This window comes from Notamacropus eugenii, chromosome 1, assembly GCF_028372415.1.
Source record: "Notamacropus eugenii isolate mMacEug1 chromosome 1, mMacEug1.pri_v2, whole genome shotgun sequence".
In the NCBI taxonomy this organism is placed as follows: domain Eukaryota; kingdom Metazoa; phylum Chordata; class Mammalia; order Diprotodontia; family Macropodidae; genus Notamacropus; species Notamacropus eugenii.
In genome coordinates this window covers 640,289,888-640,308,035 of record NC_092872.1, presented here as the reverse complement: position 1 = coordinate 640,308,035, position 18,148 = coordinate 640,289,888, and positions in this window count along the sequence as shown.

Below are 18,148 nucleotides of genomic sequence, written 5' to 3'. Positions count from 1 at the left end.
AGAGATTGCATCTATGATAATGGAGCAGAGCATGGCTAAGTGGTTCATATGAGGACTGAAAGGCTTGTAACCAGCATTTTTGATGCCCAGATAATCAGTGTAAAGTATAGTATTGTTCAAAGGGCTGAACCTAGAGTCAGGAAGACACTAACTCAAATCCAGCCTCTGACACTTACTAGCTATATGACTCTGGGCAAGTTATTTATCCTCTGTCTGCCTCAATTTCCTCATCTGTAAGAGAGGGATAATTGTAGCAACTACTTATTAGGGTTTTTGTAAGGATAAAATGAGATAACACTTGTATAGTACTTTGCAAACCTTAGAACACTATATAAATGCTTAATATTATTATTAATACAATTCAACAGAGCAGGATATGAAGATACCCCTTGACACTGCACAGGATGGGGGAAAATAGTCTGAGATGCCATGAGGACACTGTTGGGGAGGCTGCTAATGAGCGACTATATAGTAGAACAGAGCCAAAGCGGGATTCATGGGGTGTAGCTACCGAAGAAGGAAATGTGAACCTATCATCCTTGCTTACCAAGTCCTGTGCTCAGTTGTTTTTGCATGATAGGATTTAGCTTCTGTCAGCACCTTCTAGATTTCTGTGCCCTTGGGCAGAGCCTTGGTTACTCCTACCCTGTTTGCTGCTATGAGACTTGAAGCAACAAATAAAGAATCGTAATCATCCAGTCACATCAACTTCAAAGGCAGGTCCAACCACTCCCCCAAGGACACTAGTGATGAAACAGCAATTTAGGAAGTTCTGCAGGCAACACTGAAAGGACTCCTCAAAATTGTGATTTATCTGTCGCTTTCTTTCCTCATTCTAGAAGATACTCAGGGTTGTGGAGATGTCATACTGACTTGCTTCTTTCAGCAATCAGAAGACACCCACTATTGGGAGGGGAGGCTGCCATACTTTTTCTTTGATTCTTTAATGCCCACTTGGGATTGTTTCAATATGGAGAGCCCTCACAATGGTATAGCTCACTATCAAACATATTATTCAAGTGAGATAACATATGTTGGCAAACATTTTTTGGTTGTTATTATTCAGTCATTCAATTGTGTCCAGCTCTTCATGACTCCATGGACCATAGCCTGCCAGACCCCTCCGTCCTCCCCTACTTCCTGAAGTTCTGGCACATCTTAAAGCACTAAGTGAGTGCTAGCTGTTCTTATCATTATTACTGCTATTATTCATCCTGATCTCCACACACAGAAGCTTCATATATATACTCATAAATCAGCCCACATTTGGTAAAAATTTTTTAAAAACTTCCTCTTCATCAGCTTATATTAGTAAAGCATTTTTTTAAATAGAATTTTCATCCTCATTTCTTTAGAAATTCTAAAGTGTTATTTCAATCTAATTATTATATGGTTTAGCCCAACTTCACAATGTAATCGTGTGGAAATCAAGTTTCAACTCCTGGGCTTGTTAGTTAGTTCTATTTTTATATTAGACCATTAAAGAAAAAAAACCTTTTTTTTAACTTGGAATATACAAATTAATATTCAACATAAAAGACCTACAGAAAAGAAACTGTTTCAGTTTCTGGTTAACTTAAATATATTTGAAAGAGAAGGAATTTAGGTGTATAGCCATATCTTTCAGTCATGTCAGACTCTTTGTGAAGTCCTTTGGGGTTTTCTTGGCAAACATACTGGAGTGCTTTGCCATTTCCTTCTCATTTTACAGATGAAGAAAGAGAGGCAAACAGGGTGAAGTAATTTGTCTAGGGTCACACAGCTAGGAAGTATCTGAGGCTGGATTTGAACTCAGGTCTTCCTGACTCTAGGCCCATTGCTCTATCCATTGCACTGCCCAGCTGCCCCTGATAGCCATGTCTAGGAACCTGCAAAACTAGTGGAGGATGCATGGCACAAATATGTTAAAATCCCAGAGAACCCCACATATCAGGTAGCAATAACACACCTGACCCAGTCCTGTGGGGGAAACCTCCCCATCCTTCACGTTTTCTAGGATATGAGGGTGAGAGCAGTAAGGACTCTATCTCATGGCATCATGGGTAAATTTTATCACACACACACACACACACACACACACACACACACACACACACACACACACATCCTCCTCCCCACCCCCTTTCCCTTGGAAGTCATCCACTCTGGCTCTCCTTTGCTCAGATTAAAATGCTTACATGAGGTAAATGATATGAGATCTCTTTCCTGTGGTGTTAAAATGGGGCCAGAGTTCAAGTTACTCCCTTTCACTTACCAAATATAACCATTTTTTTCCTTTCCCAATTAAGCAATTTCATCATGCCTATTGATCTGATCCCTAGGAAGAGCAATCCAAAGCATGGCCTCCTGTGAGTTAGCAGGCCTGCTGCCAGCCTCCTGAGTGACCTTGAGCCAATATATCATCACTCTTTATACGGTGTCTTCTGAGACAGTGAAAGGACAGTAAAATTACCTTTGAGCATTTATGAAAGTCTAGTCTTAAGGTAGTAAGTGCATTGGCACATTTCCTTGGGAAGCAATTTAAAGAAGAAGAAAAGTCCAGGGTAAGACATGGGTTCCATACTAAAATGACTGGGAGAAACTAATGGATGAGCTGGCCCTTTTGTTTTAGATCAAGCAGAGACTCCATTAAGCTGTCATTAGGAGATGTCACTTCATTGGCTTCTGTGCTATGAAGGCACATGACTAAAATAATGGCACATTTTTAATAATGTAATCTATAATTATAGGAGCTATTTTTCAAGACTGACGTCTGATCTTTCTTTAAAAGGGAGGGATTTCTTGTCATAGAATCACTTTCAGGCTTGTGGAGGAATTTCTTGGGTTTCCTTTTCCTCTCCTTCAATGAGGAAGTAGAAGCAGGTATTAATTCAAACACATTTAGTTTCATCTCTTAATACTTAGCCATTTCTAGAATCTTTAAATATATTATTTTTTTTAAGCTCTGAGGGACCATCCAAGCTCTTCCCTTCCCATGTTGTTCGGGCAACCAGGTGCCCCCTGGTATTGTACGATGCTACATTTCTAACAAAATCTTTGCATTACTAATAATTATCCTTTATGTGCAGTTGTTTTTTAGTCATTTTTCAATTGTGTCTGACTCTTCACGACCCTGTTTCAGATTTTCTTGGCAAAGATATTGGAATGGTTTGCCATTTCCTTCTCCAAATCATTTTACAGATGAGAAAACTGAGGGAAATGGGGCTAAGTGACTTGCCCAGGTTCACACAACTAGGAAATATCTAAGGTTGTATTTGAACTCAGGTTTTCCTGATTTCAGGTGCTGTACGGTATCCATTGTGCTACCTAGTGGTCCATCCTTTACATAGTTACTTTAAAGTTACAAAGTTACTTTATACTTACACAAAGTTATAAAGTTACAAAACACTTAACATACATTATCTCATTTGCTACTCACAACTACCTGGTGAGTTAGGTACTGAGGTTGTCATTACTCCCATTTTGCATACGAGGAAACTGAGGTTCAAAGAACTCAATGACTGCCTATTATCTGTTCACATACCCCATCTATTCTACCACATTGTTTAATTAGAAAGTTTAATTAGAAAAAGTTACTGTTTTATTATAAATATGTGATTCTTAAGTTTGCTACATTCTAAACTATGATTTTTTAAAAATCATCATCTCTTGAATCACTATTTTTTTTTCCTGTAGCAATATATCTCTGAAGTTATAATGGAAACCTGTGGGAAGATCCAAATTCATTTTCATACAATTCTGTGGGTCTGTGGGTCTGTTGTCTTTCTAGCTAAACTGTAATCTCCTTTTGGATAGGCTGATGTTTCTATTTCTCTCGTAGACCAAGCACAGTGTTAGGTACATAGTAAGACCTGAATAAATATTAGGATTAATTAGACAATATATCCTCAGAAGTTTTGGGAGGAAGTAGAATCAAATCTCCTTATCTCTGTTTCTTTAAAAACCTGTCCTGTACTGGATTGGGAAAGGTGGGATTCCCTATGGCTTTAATTTACTCATTGTAAGTATGAATAAATGACATTCACTTGGGGAGCTTCACCTTTAATGGGCCCTCTTCTCTTCTAAGCTGTTTTTTTCTTCTTTCTGCACATTCCTCTTGGTAATCTCATTTCCTTCCATGCATTTAGTTATTATCTGTATTCAGAGCACTGTCAAATCTATATAGTCAGGAGCAATATCTGTCCTAAACTTCAGAACCACATCGCCAATTGCCTGCTGGACATTCGCACCTAAATGTCAAACTTAACATGTCCAAAGTGACACTACCCTTCCACATAAACTAGACCATCTCACAAATTTCCCTGTTTCCATGGAAGGCATAATCATCTTCCCAATCGTCCAGCTCATCTTTGCTCTTCCCATTCCCTCATTTCACATTTTCAATCCATTGCCAAGTTTTGTCTTTTCTGCTTCCACAACATCCCTTATAGTCATTTCCTTTTCTTCTTTCATGCAACCATCATCTTAGTTCAGTTCTTTTTCACCTTTTGTCAACCCTATTTGCTGTTGTTCAGTCATTTTCAGTCATGTCTGACTCTTTGTGCCCAATTTGGGGTTTTCTTGGCAAAGATTATGGAGTGGTTTGCCATTTCCTTCTCCAGCTCATTTTACAGAAGAGGAAACTGAAGCAAACAGGGTTAAATGACTTGCCCAGGGTCACACAGCTAGTAAATGTCTGAGGCCAGATTTTAGCTCAGTAAGATGAGTCTTCCTGACTCCAGACCCAATACTTTATCCACTGTGCCACTCAGCTTCCCATCAACTCTATTACAATGACCTCGATGTATCTCCCTGCTCTTTCCAATCCATCTTCCCCATAGTTGCCAAAATAATCTTACTGAGGCCCGGGTCTGACCACACCACTCCCCTTCTAAAAAAACCTTCAGTGACTCCCTGGGGCCTCTAGAATAAAATATAAACATCCCATCTTCACATTTAAGGCCCTCTACCATCTCACTCCTTCTAAGGACTCTTAGCTGTCCCCCAAACCCTGATGGTCCATCTTCTGACTTCACTCATTTTCATTGCCCTCATGTCACTTAGTTACTCAATAAGCATTTATTAAATGCATACTACATACTAGGCTGGAGAAAGAAATTGCAAACCACTCCAGTATCTTTGCCAAGAAAACCCCAAATGGGGTCACAAAGCATCAGACACAACTGAAACAACTAAACAACAAAAACATACTGGGCATTGTGCTAAGTACTGGGGATACAAAGAAAGGCAAAAACGGGTCCCTGCCTTGGAGGACCTCACAGTCCAAAGGAGAGACAATAAGCAAAAAAGGACTTACAAACAAATTACATACAGGATTGCTCCCTCCTCAGTTATACGTTTGCCTGATCACACCGGGTCATGCCTTAAAATGAATAACGTAGCTCATGTTTCTATAGCACTCTGCAAATATTTTCCTCACAACAACCCTGTTAAGTAGGGAGTGTAAGTATTATTACTTTCCTATCACAGATAAGGAAAGTCAGGTTCAAGGTAGTTGGAGTGTGTCCATAATCCTGTAGCTAGTGAGTATTGGAGGCAAGTCATTTAAATTCATTAGTCTTGATTTCTTCATCAGTAAAATAAAGGAGTTGAATTAGATCATTTTAAAGATTTTTTCCAGTTTTAATATTCTATGATTCTTAGCAATTCTGCCAGGTAACTATATAAGGGGAAAAGAAAAAATCCACAGGAACATCCCCCAGAAGCTACTTCAAGATGTCACTAATGGAATCTTGAAAAGTAGCATTTCATATCAAATGACTCTTAAAAGTTTGTGAGTGTGAAGGAAGTTGTTCTGATAGGTTTATATGAGTGTTATACTCAGTACCAGCATGACATGAGGCTAACTGGTATTCCTCGTCAACGAGTGAGTTGGTGTTCATCATCACCAGTGCATAATTGTGTACATTGCTTACAATTATGAAATCAGAGATCAACTATGCAATGGTGGAAGGAAATACAGACATCTGAGCTGGATGGTTCAAAGAAAGGAAATGAAACTTCCTGCTGATTTTAAGTAACTGAGTTAGAGAAAAAAGAACCCTGGGTGAAATAAAAGATAGATTTTTTTTTTTCCCCTCAAGGATTGATCAGAAGATTATGACTGTTCTGGCAGTCTCTATAGTAGTAGTAATAGTAGTAGTAGTAGTAGTAGTAGTAGTAGTAGTAGTAGTAGTAGTAGTAGTAGTAGTAGTAGCAGTAGTAGTAGTAGTAATGGTAATAGGAGCAGGAAGAGGAGGAGGAGGAGGTGTTGCTGTTGTCCAGCATGTGCTCGTTTGGGAGCTACTATGATAGAGTCACTAAAGGCAATTAAAACCATCATCTCATGCATTTGAAACAACTGGAGATGACTGATGAAATAAGGTTATATAGAATTTTGCTGGTTGAAAAAATAAAATGTAATTAAAATAACAACAAAAAGAAATAACTGGGCTATGTGAACCATATGCAGGGAAAAGAACTATTCCTTCTGGGTCAAGGATATCATTCCTTTCACTTCCTGGGATAAGTTTAGAAGTCTGACTCTGAAGAGAATTTAATAAATAACGATTTGCCTCATTCCCCCCCTCCCAAAGGCTGTTTATAGTTTAGCTGAGACTTTGGAACTTTGATTGATAATAGGTCCTATAAAGAACCTGAGGTATTCCTAGGCAATGTGTCATAATGGATAGAGCACTACCTCACATTCTTACCAGCCGTGTGACCTTGGCCAAGTCATATCAATTTTGTAAGCCTCATTTTTCTCATCTTTTTCTGATTTCCCAGTCACTAGTACCTTTCCTACCACTCAAATGACCTTGTGTTTTATCTCATATGTACTTATAAATGCAGTTGTGTTCCCTAATAATATAAGCTCATTATCATTGTATCTCTAGTACCAAGCATACATGCAAGAAGGGATTCATGAATGCTTGCTGATTAATTGATTATTGGGGATGATAATAATAATAATGGTAACTTTCTCATTGGATTACAGGATGATGGCTTTAGAGTCTGAAGGAACCTCAGAGGCCATTTGGCCCAATCTCTTCAATTCAGAAGAAATTGAGGCATAGGAAAGTTAAGTGACTTGTCTAAGGTCACAGAGGTAGTAAGCATCAGAGACAGAATTTGAATCCAGAGCCATTGTTCTCTCCACTATGTAAGGACCAAATGAGATCATGACTGCAGAGCACCTTTCAAATCTTAAAGTACTGTATCAATATGAATTATTATTATTATTTATTATTATCTTAGAATAAGGGTCTCTCCTATTGGTCCTGTCCTAGGGAAGACTTGAAGTCTGGGCTTATCATTCCTGGAATTATTTTTTAGCTCTCTTGGGTACTATTGGTCCAAGGTTGTCCAACTTGTATATTCTTTGTCCCAAAGAAAAATCTGTAAATATTCTGGGACCACATGAAGACAAAGCCAGGAAACCCTGTGACATTCTTGGGGAACTAGCGGCATTCCTTGCTCTTCAATTTTCTCAACCACTGCTTTCTTTACCTTAGGAAAATCAACACAATTTCCTGTCTCAGTTTTATTCAACTTTCAATGAAAAGTAATTCATTTAGAAATAAGATTCATGAGAATTTGTTTTAAAGTGCAATTTAAGGTCCATCAGGATTAATCTTGAATAGGGAGTTCCTTGTCCTATGTTCTAGTCACTACTGATTCATGGGTAATATTAGGCAAAGCATTTTAGTTTGCTTTACTTCAGTCTCCCAAGTTATATGTTGAGAAGAATTTTACTTCCTTATGATGTTGTGAGATTTTGAGAGTTGGATATTAATGGATGAAAGATGGATATTAATCCATGAAGCACTTGAAATTGCTTGGAAAGGTGTTCCCAAAGACAGTCCTTACACCTTGTTATTCCTACTATCTAACACCCATCTCCTCTCATGTTATGAACTTATTTCAGTTAAAATTGAGGTTTAGTCCCTTGTTCAGGGGAAGATATGCTTTCTGAAATACAGAGGGAAAGTAGTTTTATGGTAATGAGCTGAAGGACATAGGGGGATCCAGAAAAGATAAATAAAGCTGATGTTAGACCTGCCTCCCCCAAAGTTGATAGTGTGGTATCTCAAGAAGGTATTTGTATCAGATATCTAGGCCCAAGTCTGTGTAATGGCAAGTAAAGTAGGATCTTTTACTGGTTTTGTTTTGGTATAATCAAGAAGTATAATGCATCTTATTGAATAATATGATTAAGGAGGATCTTTCCCACCCATTGTTGGGCCTGGCTAGATTTGTAGGAAGGCCCACACCTTTTGTTAATGAGGCACTGATTCTCTAGGGATGTGATGCCTTCTGGCTCTGAAAGGTGTATAAATACTCTGAGGGTGAGGTTTTACTTTGGGGCTTAGTTTTTGGAAGAAGGTTTGAATGCCAGATGAGGTTCTGGGAAGCTGCTAAACAACCTCCCCTCCCCCGTTTTGAAAACTCAGATGGTGATACTTCTCTCTCTGATAACTATGGTCAGACAGTTGTACCTGTCTGTTGATTTGTCATATATGTATTGATTGTGGTCAAACAGAGGAAGCCATGTCTACTGACCTTTGATTCCTCTTTATTTTCTCTGAAGGTCAGGGTGCTGACTCCCCTGAACTAGGTGAATGATATATGTGCTTGATTAAAGGAATGATATATGTGCTTAATTAAAGTGATTGTTAACCCCTCAACAGTTGCCTTTCCTTTTATGAATGCAGATCTAAGAACCTGTGATAGCAGGCCCCCCTGTATGTGCTGGAGTGCTTAGTGACACAGTCTGTCTCAAGAGGTTTTGTCATCACAGACTTGCCTAATAATAGACTACCCACAAGCCAGTAGTGAAATACCAAGTATAACCACAATGAGAGAGAGAGAGAGACAGAGACAGAGAGAGACAGAGAGATGAAGGACAGAGAGATAGACAGAGAGAGGCAGAGGCATGGTTTTATATGAAGGTATGCAAAGAGAGAATTTAGTGAGTCTTCATGACAGAGAGATAGTGAGTGGTAGGGTAAGTATAGAGCTTATATGAAACATCATATAAATGGGAGTCTATTTCCTAGTTTCTCTTTTACCACCTTACATACTGGCCTGGAACTGATGAGGTTACTGATTTTGTTCTAAGTTTTATCTGAATCAGGCATTCTAAATTCCCCTAAACTATTGCGGAACACCTGGGTAGCAGGGATGAACTAGGGTATGGGGCATGCCTCACGGAGAACAAGTTTTGTGATAAAAGTTGGGAAAACAAACACACTTGTCTATCCTGGCAACTTTCTGAGGCTAGTAGTCTAAAAAAACACACAGTATGCCCCCATGTCATAAAATTCTCCTGAGAATTTCAGCAAGGTAACCATGCTCTTTGCCAACTCCAGAGTCATCTTCCAAAGATACCCCAAACTTCTCTACATTTCCATGCTAGTAGTCAGTCTAAGTACCCTCAAGGGCTTTATTCCATTCTGCTTTCTTGAATCCTGTGCTGCAAGTTGATATCCATATTGGCAGCTCAATATAGCTTGGCTGTCCCTTGCAAAGTGCTGACTTGGCTCAGATTTCTTAGCTTCCTCATCATCCCTAACTAGGTTGCTAATAGATAGAACCTGGATGTATTATGAAAGACTATGAATATGAGTGAGTCAATTGATTTTCATTTTAATATTTCACTCAATGGAGTTGAGCCTCACCAGTCCAGATATGGAAAGGATTAACAAACTGATAGCTCTTTCTTACTTGTGTGGGTGATTCTTAGTTGCTAGTCTGAGGTGTCTGACTAATTCCTATTTGCAAACTTAGTTTCTCTCTATACACCCCCTCACCAAGTCTTATGACCTCCATACATCCCTTTCATCTCATTCTAAATTCTTACCACTTAAAATTACATTGCATATTCCGAACCAAGGGAAAGTAGTAGCCTTGAGCTCTTCCCTATTTGATATATGCCTGGGTCCACAGTGGCAATGGGAGAAAAAAGTTCCTAGAAGGTGGGAAAATGGAAGGTACAGGGAGGCAGAAGTATGGTATAGTGGAGACAACATTGATTGAAGACAGAGGAGGAAACCCAGGTCCTAGCCCAAGCTCTGCCACTAATTAACTACATATCCTTGGATAGGTCTCATCTCTGGGCTTCAGTTTTCTTATTTGTAGAATGGGGTGTTTGAATTAGGTGGCCTTCTAAGACATTTCTAACTCTGTCTAAGATCCTGAAATCCCTTCTAGTTCTTAAATTCTATGAAACTTTTCCATAAGACTGGGGATGGGGGAGAAGAGCAACTGTTAGCAAAAGAGGCAAAGGTATGAGGAAAAATACATTCTGCAAATTCTTACCTGGAGGGCTGCTTCTGCAGAATCCCTCACCCTTTGATATTTTGGCTGTTCTCACTAGAGAATGCCAAAAATGTAAAATCCCCTTGAATAAAAGCCAAACCACAGGTACTGTCACAAAAACAACTTGCAAAAAACAATACTTGGAAAGTTAATTACAGTGGACGTGCCCACCAAGTCTTTGAAAAAGCTTTGCCTTTGCTACAGTATGTGGGTGTGAACAACAGTGCCAGGTTCTTTTCAGAGTATTCATCTTTGAGAAGTAAGGTGTAACTCTGAATACAGGACTTTCTAACCATTCATCTCCACGTACAAAGAGCTACTCAGTCATTTTGGAGCTGGGGGAATCTCTTGGGATTGCACCATAATTAGCCCTTAGGGTTAGTTTCTCAGGAAGTTACAATGCATTGTGGTGGGTACCAAGATGTGAAATTACAACCAGACCAATCCCTTCGAAAACCGATGGGCTCAGTTCCTACAGTGTTGAATCACTCCTTGCCTCTTGGGGCTGCATCTGGTTGTGTTACCCAGTGTGTGCTAGAGTGAGTAATCTTTGGAGGTGGAAAGAGGTACTCAAGAAATGCTCAGGAAAACAGCAGGGCATTTACCAGCTTCACATTCATTGGCCAAATAAATTGGACCTCCCACTGGTGCTGCTCATGTTTTAGAATTTCCTAATTTCTTTTAAAGCTCTGGGATATAATGCTCAACTTATAAGACCAATTTCATTTGGGTAAGAGGTTAGAAATATCTCACTTTCATCCCTATGCACAACCCAGGTCTCCTCAAACCTCCAAAATAGGTTTGCTGTGATTCTCTCCATTCCTAAAGGATGATCTCAGTACTTTGGTGAAGTTACCATCTTTCCTCGCTTTCTAGTCACAGTAGAATAATGAAAGGGAAGAAGGGAAGATGAAAGAATGGAAGAACAAGGCCTTGTTTCTAAAATATATAGAGAACTGCGTTAAATATACAAGAAAACAAGTCATTTCTCAGTTGATAAATCGAAGGATATGAACAAGCAATTTTCAGAGGAAGAAATTAAAGCTATCTATAGTCATATGAAAAAATGCTCTAAATCACTATTGATTAGAGAGATGCAAATCAAAACAACTCTGAGGTACCACATCATACCTATCAGATTGGCTAATATGACAAAACAGGAAGATAACAAATTTTGAAGAAGATGTGGGAGAGTTGGAACACTAACTCATTGTTGGTGGAGCTGTGAGCTGATCCAACCATTCTGGAGAGCAACTTGGAACTATGCCCAAAGGGCTACAAAAATGTACATGCCCTTTGACCCAGCAATATCGCTTCTAGGACTGTATCCCCAAGAGATCATAAAAGTGGGAAAGGGTCCCACATGTACAAAAATATTTATAACAGCTCTCTTTGTGGTGGCCAAAAAATGGAAATCAAGGGGATGCCCATCAATTGGGGAATGGCTGAACAAGTTGTGGTATATGAATGTAATGGAATACTATTGTGCTATAAGAAATGATGAACAGGAAGACTTCAGAGAGGCCTGGAAGGACTCATATGAACTGATGCTGAGTGAAAGGAGAACTTTGTACACAGCATTAACCACAATGTGCGAGGAATTTTTCTGGTAGACTTAGTCCTTCACAGCAATGCAAGGACCTAAAAAATTCCCAATGGACTCTTGAGGCAAAACACCTTCAACAAGCAGAGAAAGAACTATGGAATTGGATCACAGAATGAAGTAGACCGTTTTCTCTTGTGTTACGTTATGTTATGTTTTATGGTTTTTTCTATTCATTTAAATTCTTCTATGCAACATGACTAAGGGGAAAATGTACTTAGTAGGAATGTATATGTACAACCTATATAAGATGGCATGCCATGTCAGGGAGGGGGTGGGGCAGGAGGAGGGAAGGAAAAGGAGGGAGGGGGAAAAAATCTAAGATATATGGAAGTGATTGTAGAAAACTGAAAACAAATAAAAACATTTAAAAGAAAAAATAAAACATTAAAAAAAGATTTTTTTTAAATGGAAGAACCTCCCCTGAAACAAGCCCTTATAAAGTTTCAAATATTCCTTTTCTTTAATATGAGGGATTTGGACTAACTGATGTCTGAGGGTCATTTCAGGTCTGACCTTCTGACTTGGCTCTATTTTGAGAGAGGTCTCCTTTAGGCTAGGAATGGTTTTTTTTATTTCTTGTTTTCTTTAAATGAGAAATGAAGACTGTGAGATATAGTGGACAGAGCACCAGAGTGGATGTCAGGAGACCATTGTTGTTGTTGTTCAGTTGTTTTCAGTCATGTCTGATTCTTTGTGACTCCATTTGGGGTTTTCTTGGCAGAGATATTGGAAGGGTTTGCCATTTTCTTCTCCAGTTCACTTTATAGATGAGAAAACTGAGGCAAAGAAGGTAAAGTTATTCACTTGGTGTCACACAGCTAGTAAGTGTCTGAGGGTAGATTTGAACTCAGGAAGATGAGTCTTCCTGACCCCAGACCTGGCACTCTATCCACTGTGCCACCCAGCTGTCTCAGCAGGGAATCTAGGTTCAAATACAAGCTCTGCTACCTGTTATTGGGGTGATTTTGAGCAAGTCACTTAACTCTTTGGGCTTCATTGTTCTTTTCTGTAAAATGAACATATTGGGTTAGATGATCTCGATGATCCCTTCCAACTCTAAATCTATAAACTCCAGTGCTTTCATTCTAACAGGAGCCAATACTGTTCTACCAGTCCGTTTCTTATCTGGTCACTTTGTCCAGCAATGACCAATAGAAAAATGTCAAATTGCATTTGGGAAATTCCTCAGTGCTTTGAATGATCCTAAATTCTTCCTTGAAACAAAATCTTATCTTTTAAAACACTATTATCCTTCTGATGATTCTCTAAGGCTGAAGAACATGGAATTCCACAGTCTTCAAAGAATTAAAGTTTCATGGCCAGCAGTCAATAAACATTTATTAGGCATCTACTATGTTCCTGGCCCTGTGTTCAGTGTAGGGGGAATCAAAAAGAGGTAAAAGGCAGTCCCTGATCTCAAGGAGTTGCACAGGGGAAAATGCAGGGTGGGTATAAGTAGTTTTCAGCTTATTACCAATGACAAATTGTACAGGACAAGTGGCACACAATGGGTTACTAAGGAGACATATTATCAGAAAAGGCAGTGGGATAGTCATGTAGAAAAAGGGATTATCAGTAGTCAATTGATTATCAATAAACATTTATTAAACACTTACTATGTGCCAGGCACTGTCCTAAGTCCCAGGGATACAAAAAGAGGTTAAAAGACAGTCTCTGCCCTCAAGGAGCTTCCAATTGAATGGGTGAGACAACAAGCAAATATATGTGTACAAACAAGTTATATATATGAATAAATAGGAAATAATTAAAAGAGGGAAGAGACTAGAATTAAGGGAGATTGGGGAAGGCTTCCTGTGGGAGATGAGATTTTAGCTGGAATTTAAAGTTGGGATGTCAGTAGTTGGAGTGGAGCATGGAAAGCATTCCAGGTATGGGGGACACTCAGAGAAAATGTTCAGATCTCCAAGAGAGAGTGTCTCATTATAAGAGGCCAGTGTCATTGGATTGAAGAGTATGTGTTGGGGAATAAGGTGTACAAAGACTGGAAAGACAGGAATAAAGGACTTTAGATGTCAAACGCAGCGTTTTGTATTTGATTCTGGAGGCAATAGGGAGTAAATGGAGCTTATTGAGAAGGGTTGTAACCTGGTTAGACTCCTGCTTTAGGAAAACCATTGTGGTGGTTGAATGGAGGAAGGATTGGAGTGGGGAGAGAATTGAGGTAGGCAGACCCATCACAGATACCCACAATAATCCAGTTATGATGGGATGAGGGTCTGCACCAGGGTGATGGCCATAATTTTTTGCGTGGTCCATTTGTATTCATGTAATGTCAAGAAGCATTTACTGTAGCAAGATTAATACATGCCTCAAGAATTCTATAAAATGCACCATTCCTTGAGTGCTTTAGCTTCTCCTCTCATGGTCCCACCCCTAAACTTGTTTAAGTATGTGCTGATTGTGTCCCCAAAGGACAGAAGTCAGGCAGTTCTACTTTTCAGATTTAATTCTGTTAATCTTATTGCATTTGTTCAATGATGAAGGGTGCAAACAAGACCATCCTACCACCCTGGTATCGAGGAACATCGCAAGATGCTAAGTATTATGGAAACTTTTGAGGAATTAGACATTATATTCAAGGAAAACTTCCTACCACATTTGTTATTCCTTCCAGAAACCTATGTGATCCATTTTAAATGCTAAAGCAAACAAATATATATATTTATAAAATATGGGCATGAATGTAATTTGAAGTTGGTGGGTGGGATAACATACTGATTGGTCCAAGAATTAGAAAGAAACTGACCAGATATACTTAAACACGTTCTGGTTGATCTTGTCAAATTGATGTGCTTTAAATTATACTTTAGTATAAAGTATAAATTATACTTTAAGTATCAAGTATAAAGTATTGCCCCTTTCTTGTGTGGACATTTATTTATTGAAGGTACAGGGGAAAAATATATACGTTTGTAATATACACAGAGAAAACTAGTTTGAGGAGAGATACTGTTGTGAGAGGATCTGATTGAAATCCCTGCCCCAGGCACAAGTACTTTCTGATGGTTTAAAAAAAATACCTTCAATGCTTCATTTTCTAACAACTAATTTACATTTTGGGGCAGCTATGTGGTGTAGGGAATAGAGTGCTAGGCTTGGAATTAGGAAGACCTGAGTTAAAATCCAGCCTCAGTTGTGTGTCCCTGGGCAAGTCAGTTAATCTGTGTTTGCCACTAGAGAAGGAAATGACAAACTGCCAGGCCTAGAGGCCTGAGGGCTACCCGAGTCTTCTTACCTTACTTCTCGCAGGTCTTTGGCTGGCCAAACCGGATAGTCGTACGAGAGAAGAGACCTCTCAGAGTTGAACAAGGGTTAAGCTTTATTCAGGGTTCTGGTTACAAGTGCAGGGAAATTCTTCCTTAGGAGGGAGCGAAGAATCTCCCAAGGAGGCAAAGATCTTACAATAAGAGATTGGAAGCAGAAGTGTAAGTGGGGAGAGAGGGGGAAGGAAGAGCGAAGAGAGGGAAAGCGGACCCTTCTGTCCTGTCTGCGCCCCTCCCGCGCTAAGAGCGCTTTCAGGCTTTCCTGATCCTAATTAAGCTCTCCAGCTGCATAGTTTGCACCTGAATACTGTGCCTGTTAGATAACAATAGGTGTGCCCAGACCCGGGACAATCTCGAGGGCGGGGAGAGCTCTCTCCCATCATGTTTCTCACGGGAAGAGGTGGAAATACACAAGATTGCTCGGTCTCACTCCTCGATTCCCTGGTGTTTATGGGGGGCCTCGTGAGAACTCTAAGATTTAGAAGTTCCCACCTTTACCCGCCCGAGACTGTCCACATGGAATTGAGCTTCCATCCCCAGCAACAAACCCCTCCAGTATCTTTGCTAAGAAAGCCCTATGGACAGATGTTTACAGGATTGAACAATTTACATATTAATTTTTAGGACCTAGATGATTATTGATGGGAAACTCTAAATTAGAGAACTGTTTAGGGACCATTGTATGTTCACTGTGTCATGTCTGATGAAAACGTGCGTTTGGAATTCCTTAAACTAAGAGGCAGCTAGGTGGTTCACAGAACACTGGGCTTGGAGTCAGGAAGACCAGAGTTCAAATCTGGCCTCAGACACTAACTGTGTGACCCTGGGCAAATCACTTAACTTCTGTTTGCCTTAATCCACTGGAGAAGGAAGTGACAAACCACTTCAGTATCTTTGCCAAGAAAACTCCATGGTCAGTCTTGGTGTGCCGTGGTCCACAGGGTCACAAAGAGTGGATGTGACTGAACAACAACAACAAAACTAAGATAGAAGTGAGTCACTCATTCCATATGAGGAGTCCTTGATTTGAAACATGAGAAGCCAGGAAATCAGAACATAGAAAGAAACAAGAGAAGATGCTTACAGACAGCAGCCAAAGAATGGAACACAAAACACTAGCTCAATGGAGCTAAGAAGCTGACAGCAGCATAGACTAGCCGAGTCGACCTAATTGGAGACACTCTTTACCCTTAACGTGGGGAACTGGCTTGATGGGGAGAAAGTTCTGATGCTGGTTACTGATGGAGAAAGCAAAATTCTTTGCTGTTTGACAAAGTAACCAGGGAAAGGCTACCTTGTTCTCTAGAGCCATCTTATAGCCTTAAAGGGGGAGGGGACAGGAAAGCCCCTCTAAGGCTTGCTTATAATATTGCCTTCTTTGGCTCAAGATGAGCAAAGTCCTATAAGCCCATACAGCCAAGTTGATTGTTCATCTGAAGTATCTGCCCAAGACATATGTGCTGAAGAATGTGTTCCCCACTAAATATGAGACATAGAGGAAGGTGCCCAGCAAGTTAGGTAGACCTCTCCCCCTTGGAAATTATACTGCACAAGATAGACAAGAGTCAGCCCATCAACAAGCATTTATTAAGCTCCTGGTTGGTGGTTGTCCTTTGTTATCAGATAGGACCAAAATGACATCTCCACGCTAGAGTCAAGTTTTAGTGTGTCTGACTGTCCCTGATCAGGCCAATACAAGCTTGGAGTGCTCTACCACAGGTTAGACACAATAGTCCTTGTGAACATTTGGGGTGGATTCTCTAAATTTGAGTATCCTGTGTTTCCTTTGAGTTGTTTCAATTCTGCTTTGCTCATAGAGCACAGCACATTCTCTGATGTGGGCATGCCACGCTGAGCAGTCCTGTGCCAGTGTCTCCCATGTCACACAATCAATTCCAAAGTTCTTAAGAGAGACCTTCAGAGCATCCTTGTATCATTTCTTCTGACCACCATATGACAACTCAAGATGCTGTGGATAACTTCGGTGTCTTCAATGTCTAACCAAGCTCTAAGCTCTCCACAGCCCCTGCTTCAACTGCCTTCATGGTGTTGGAACAAACTGTTTTCATCTACCCATTCCACCAGGGGAAGTCTTCACATGCTTAGGGTAGACATCTTCCAACTCACCAACAAGTTTGAGACCCCTTGATTACCCTTGACCTGGTTTAGCCTGTGTGCTGAAACAGCTACAGCTTCTTGGAGCCACAGATGAGAGTTGCATCAAAAAGGCAGACACCAAAGGTGGAAAGCCATCCTGTAAAGGGCTTCACACCAGCCTTCACGCCAGAGCTACTAGTCTTCCCTTAGCACACCTTACACCCCAGCAACGTCAGCACCAGCACCATCTTCAATTCCACCACCACATTAAGCTCCTATTGTGTCCTAGGCACTAGGGATATGAAGACAAAAGGAAACAGTCTAAGATCTCAAGGACTTACATTCTATTAAGGGGAATACATGAGTAGATTCATATATATGCAAAGTAATTTGGAGTGGGTCAGGTTAGAGAGAGATCAGGAAAGGCCATGTGAAGGATCTGCTGCTTGAGCTGAGATTTAAGAAAAGCTAGAGGCAGAGAGGCACAGGATGTGATACATACATACATGTGCACACTCATATACTATGTGTATATATGTATATACATGTATACACATATACACAAAAATTTCCACACATGTATATGTGTGTGTGTGTATATGTATATATCTGGGAAGAAAATTTCTACTGACCATTTAGTTTCATTCCAAAAACTGGAATTCTTTAGTTTGTTATCACCCACAATTTTTAAAGAGGTGTTGAATCCAAGAGAAGTACTGTTGTTTCCTTAGCAAGAACCTTTTCCTTGTCCCCCAGCGGCTAGGGCCTTTCTTCCTCCAAATCACTTTGTATTTCTCCTCTGTAGACTTAGGTATGTATTGTCTCCCTTGATACAACGAAACTTCTTGGGGGTGTTTCATTC